Consider the following 6486-nt stretch of genomic DNA (forward strand, 5'->3'; position numbering starts at 1 on the left):
GTACAAACTTGTTCCTACATAGTAACTTGCATCTTTGAATGAGAATGTGCTTGCTTACAGCATTGTGCTATATGTTCTGAATGCCCGAATTGGGAATCTGTGTCAAAACTTTGTTAGGAATTATGTGATCCTTACCAGATGGAAGTAAGGGAGATGGGGCATGAAGTTATTTCTAGGAGTTGGAGACATACCAAGTTTAGCTCAGTTCTGGGCATCTTTGAAATACCTATACAAACTTGTTCCTACATAGTAACTTGCAACTTTGAATGAGAATGTGCTTGCTTACAGCAACGTGCTATATGTTCTGAATGCCCGAATTGGGAATCTGTGTCAAATCTTTGTTAGGAATTATGTGATCCTTACAAGCTGGAAGTAAGGGAGTTGGGGCATGAAGTTATTTCCTGGAGCTGGAGACATACAACGTTTAGCTCATTTCTGGGCATCTTTGAAATACCTATACAAACTTGTTCCTACATAGTAACTTGCAACTTTGAATGAGAATGTGCTTGCTTACAGCAACGTGCTATATGTTCTGAATGCCCGAAGTGGGAATCTGTGTCAAAACTTTGTTAGGAATTATGTGATCCTTACTAGCTAGAAGTAAGGGAGATGGGGCATGAAGTTATTTCTAGGAGTTGGAGACGTACCAAGTTTAGCTCAGTTCTGGGCATCTTTGAAATACCTATACAAACTTGTTCCTACATAGTAACTTGCAACTTTGAATGAGAATGTGCTTGCTTACAGCAACGTGCTATATGTTCTGAATGCCCGAATTGGGAATATGTGTCAAAACTTTGTTAGGAATTATGTGATCCTTACTAGCTAGAAGTAAGGGAGATGGGGCATGAAGTTATTTCTAGGAGTTGGAGACGTACCAAGTTTAGCTCAGTTCTGGGCATCTTTGAAATACCTATACAAACTTGTTCCTACATAGTAACTTGCATCTTTGAATGAGAATGTGCTTGCTTACAGCAACGTGCTATATGTTCTGAATGCCCGAATTGGAATCTGTGTTCAAAACTTTGTTAGGAATTATGTGATCCTTACTAGATGGAAGTAAGGGAGATGGGGCATGAAGATATTTCTAGAGGTTGGACACATACAACGTTTAGCTCAGTTCTGGGCATCTTTGAAATACCTATACAAACTTGTTCCTACATAGTAACTTGCAACTTTGAATGAGAATGTGCTTGCTTACAGCATTGTGCTATATGTTCTTAATGCCCGAATTGGGAATCTGTGTCAAAACTTTGTTAGGAATTATGTGATCCTTACTAGCTGGAAGTAAGGGAGATGGGGCATGAAGTTATTTCTAGGAGTTGGAGACATACCATTTTAGCTCAGTTCTGGGCATCTTTAAATACCTATACAAACTTGTTCCTACATAGTAACTTGCAACTTTGAATGAGAATGTGCTTGCTTACAGCAACCTGCTATATGTTCTGAATGCCCGAATTGGGAATCTGTGTCAAAACTTTGTTAGGAATTATGTGATCTTTACTAGCTGGAAGTAAGGGAGATGGGGCATGAAGTTATTTCTAGGAGTTGGAGACATACAACGTTTAGTTCAGTTCTGTGCATCTTTGAAAGTCCTATACAAACTTGTTCCTACATAGGAACTTTCAACTTTGAATGAGAATGTGCTTGCTTACAGCACCGTGCTATATGTTCTGAATGCCCGAATTGGGAATCTGTGTCAAAACTTTGTTAGAAATTATGTGATCCTTACTAGATGGAAGTAAGGGAGATGGGGCATGAAGATATTGCTAGGAGTTGGAGAGATACCAAGTTTAGCTCACTTCTGGGCATCTTTGAAATACCTATACAAACTTGTTCCTACATAGTAACTTGCAACTTTGAATGAGAATGTGCTTGCTTACAGCAACGTGCTATATGTTCTGAATGCCCGAATTGGGAATCTGTGTCAAAACTTTGTTATGAATTATGTGATCCTTACTAGCTGGAAGTAAGGGAGTTGGGGCATGAAGGTATTTCTAGGAGTTGGACACATACCAAGTTTAGCACAGTTCTGGGCATCTTTGAAATACCTATACAAACTTGTTCCTACATAGTAACTTGCAACTTTGACTGAGAATGTGCTTGCTTACAGCAACGTGCTATATGTTCTGAATACCCGAATTCGGAATCTGTGTCAAAACTTTGTTAGGAATTATGTGATCCTTACTAGCTGGAAGTAAGGGTGATGGGGCATGAAGTTATTTCTAGGAGTTGGAGACATACTAAGATTAGCTCAGTTCTGGGCATCTTTGAAATACCTATACAAACTTGTTCCTACATAGTAACTTGCAACTTTGAATGAGAATGTGCTTGCTTACAGCAACGTGCTATATGTTCTGAATGCCCGAATTGGGAATCTGTGTCAAAACTTTGTTAGGAATTATGTGATCCTTACTAGCTGGAATTAAGGGTGATGGGGCATGAAGGTATTTCTAGTAGTTGGACACATACCAAGTTTAGCTCAGTTCTGGGCATCTTTGAAATACCTATACAAACTTGTTCCTACATAGTAACTTGCAACTTTGATTGAGAATGTGCTTGCTTACAGCAACGTGCTATATGTTCTGAATGCCCGAATTGGGAATCTGTGTCAAAACTTTGTTAGGAATTATGTGATCCTTACTAGCTGGAAGTAAGGGAGATGGGGCATGAAGTTATTTCTAGGAGTTGGAGACATACCAAGTTTAGCTCAATTCTGGGCATCTTTGAAATACCTATACAAACTTGTTCCTACATAGTAACTTGCAACTGTGAATGAGAATGTGCTTGCTTACAACAACGTGCTATATGTTCTGAATGCCCGAATGGGGAAACTGTGTCAAAACTTTGTTAGGAATTATGTGATCCTTACTAGCTGGAAGTAAGGGAGATGGGGCATGAAGTTATTTCCAGGAGTTGGAGACATACAACCTTTAGCTCAGTTCTGGGCATCTTTGAAATACCTATACAAACTTGTTCCTACATAGTAACTTGCAACTTTGAATGAGAATGTGCTTGCTTACAGCAACGTGCTATATGTTCTGAATGCCCGAATTGGGAATCTGTGTCAAAACTTTGTTAGGAATTGTGTGATCCTTACTAGCTGGAAGTAAGGGAGATGGGGCATGAAGTTATTTCTAGGAGTTGGAGACATACCAAGTTTAGCTCAGTTCTGGGCATCTTTGAAATACCTATACAAACTTGTTCCTACATAGTAACTTGCATCTTTGAATGAGAATGTGCTTGCTTACAGCAACGTGCTATATGTTCTGAATGCCCGAATTGGGAATCCGTGTTCAAAACTTTGTTAGGAATTATGTGATCCTTACTACATGGAAGTAAATGAGATGGGGCATGAAGTTATTTCTAGAGGTTGGACACATACAACGTTTAGCTCAGTTCTGGGCATCTTTGAAATACCTATACAAACTTGTTCCTAAATAGTAACTTGCAACTGTGAATGAGAATGTGCTTGCTTACAGCAAAGTGCTATATGTTCTGAATGACCGAATTCGATATCTGTGTCAAAACTTTGTTAGGAATTATGTGATCCTTACTAGCTGGAAGTAAGGGAGATGGGGCATGAAGTTATTTCTAGGAGTTGGAGACATACCAAGTTTAGCTCAGTTCTGGGCATCTTTGAAATACCTATACAAACTTGTTCCTACATAGTAACTTGCAATTTTGAATGAGAATGTATTTGCTTACAGCAACGTGCTATATGTTCTGAATGCCCGAATTGGGAATCTGTGTCAAAACTTTGTTAGGAATTATGTGATCCTTACTAGCTGGAAGTAAGGGAGATGGGGCATGAAGTTATTTCTAGGAGTTGGAGACATACCAAGTTTAGCTCAGTTCTGGGCATCTTTGAAATACCTGTACAAACTTGTTCCTACATAGTAACTTGCAACTTTGAATGAGAATGTGCTTGCTTACAGCATTGTGCTATATGTTCTGAATGCCCGAATTGGGAATCTGTGTCAAAACTTTGTTAGGAATTATGTGATCCTTACCAGATGGAAGTAAGGGAGATGGGGCATGAAGTTATTTCTAGGAGTTGGAGACATACCAAGTTTAGCTCAGTTCTGGGCATCTTTGAAATACCTATACAAACTTGTTCCTACATAGTAACTTGCAACTTTGAATGAGAATGTGCTTGCTTACAGCAACGTGCTATATGTTCTGAATGCCCGAAATGGGAATCTGTGTCAAATCTTTGTTAGGAATTATGTGATCCTTACAAGCTGGAAGTAAGGGAGTTGGGGCATGAAGTTATTTCCTGGAGCTGGAGACATACAACGTTTAGCTCATTTCTGGGCATCTTTTAAATACCTATACAAACTTGTTCCTACATAGTAACTTGCAACTTTGAATGAGAATGTGCTTGCTTACAGCAACGTGCTACATGTTCTGAATGCCCTAAGTGGGAATCTGTGTCAAAACTTTGTTAGGAATTATGTGATCCTTACTAGCTGGATTTAAGGGAGATGGGGCATGAAGTTATTTCTAGGAGTTGGAGACATACCAAGTTTAGCTCAGTTCTGGGCATCTTTGAAATACCTATACAAACTTGTTCCTACATAGTAACTTGCAACTTTGAATGAGAATGTGCTTGCTTACAGCAACGTGCTATATGTTCTGAATGCCCGAATTGGGAATATGTGTCAAAACTTTGTTAGGAATTATGTGATCCTTACTAGCTGGAAGTAAGGGAGATGGGGCATGAAGTTATTTCTAGGAGTTGGAGACGTACCAAGTTTAGCTCAGTTCTGGGCATCTTTGAAATACCTATACAAACTTGTTCCTACATAGTAACTTGCATCTTTGAATGAGAATGTGCTTGCTTACAGCAACGTGCTATATGTTCTGAATGCCCGAATTGGAATCTGTGTTCAAAACTTTGTTAGGAATTATGAGATCCTTACTAGATGGAAGTAAGGGAGATGGGGCATGAAGTTATTTCTAGAGGTTGGACACATACAACGTTTAGCTCAGTTCTGGGCATCTTTGAAATACCTATACAAACTTGTTCCTACATAGTAACTTGCAACTTTGAATGAGAATGTGCTTGCTTACAGCATTGTGCTATATGTTCTGAATGCCCGAATTGGGAATCTGTGTCAAAACTTTGTTAGGAATTATGTGATCCTTACTAGCTGGAAGTAAGGGAGATGGGGCATGAAGTTATTTCTAGGAGTTGGAGACATACCATTTTAGCTCAGTTCTGGGCATCTTTAAATACCTATACAAACTTGTTCCTACATAGTAACTTGCAACTTTGAATGAGAATGTGCTTGCTTACAGCAACCTGCTATATGTTCTGAATGCCCGAATTGGGAATCTGTGTCAAAACTTTGTTAGGAATTATGTGATCTTTACTAGCTGGAAGTAAGGGAGATGGGGCATGAAGTTATTTCTAGGAGTTGGAGACATACAACGTTTAGTTCAGTTCTGTGCATCTTTGAAAGTCCTATACAAACTTGTTCCTACATAGTAACTTGCAACTTTGAATGAGAATGTGCTTGCTTACAGCACCGTGCTATATGTTCTGAATGCCCGAATTGGGAATCTGTGTCAAAACTTTGTTAGAAATTATGTGATCCTTACTAGATGGAAGTAAGGGAGATGGGGCATGAAGATATTTCTAGGAGTTGGAGACATACCAAGTTTAGCTCAGTTCTGGGCATCTTTGAAATACCTATACAAACTTGTTCCTACATAGTAACTTGCAACTTTGACTGAGAATGTGCTTGCTTACAGCAACGTGCTATATGTTCTGAATGCCCGAATTGGGAATCTGTGTCAAAACTTTGTTAGGAATTATGTGATCCTTACTAGCTGGAAGTAAGGGAGTTGGGGCATGAAGGTATTTCTAGGAGTTGGACACATACCAAGTTTAGCACAGTTCTGGGCATCTTTGAAATACCTATACAAACTTGTTCCTACATAGTAACTTGCAACTTTGACTGAGAATGTGCTTGCTTACAGCAACGTGCTATATGTTCTGAATGCCCGAAGTGGGAATCTGTGTCAAAACTTTGTTAGGAATTATGTGATCCTTACTAGCTGGAAGTAAGGGTGATGGGGCATGAAGTTATTTCTAGGAGTTGGAGACATACTAAGATTAGCTCAGTTCTGGGCATCTTTGAAATACCTATACAAACTTGTTCCTACATAATAACTTGCAACTTTGAATGAGTATGTGCTTGCTTACAGCAACGTGCTATATGTTCTGAATGCCCGAATTGGGAATCTGTGTCAAAACTTTGTTAGAAATTATGTGATCCTTACTAGCTGGAAGTAAGGGAGATGCGGCATGAAGTTATTTCTAGGAGTTGGAGACATACCAAGTTTAGCTCAGTTCTGGGCATCGTTGAAAGTCCTATTCAAACTTTTTCCTACATTGTAACTTGCAACTGTGAATAAGAATGTGCTTGCTTACAGCAACGTGCTATATGTTCTGAATGCCCGAATTGGGTATCTGTGTCA

Source organism: Diceros bicornis, chromosome 40, assembly GCF_020826845.1.
Source record: "Diceros bicornis minor isolate mBicDic1 chromosome 40, mDicBic1.mat.cur, whole genome shotgun sequence".
Taxonomy (NCBI): domain Eukaryota; kingdom Metazoa; phylum Chordata; class Mammalia; order Perissodactyla; family Rhinocerotidae; genus Diceros; species Diceros bicornis.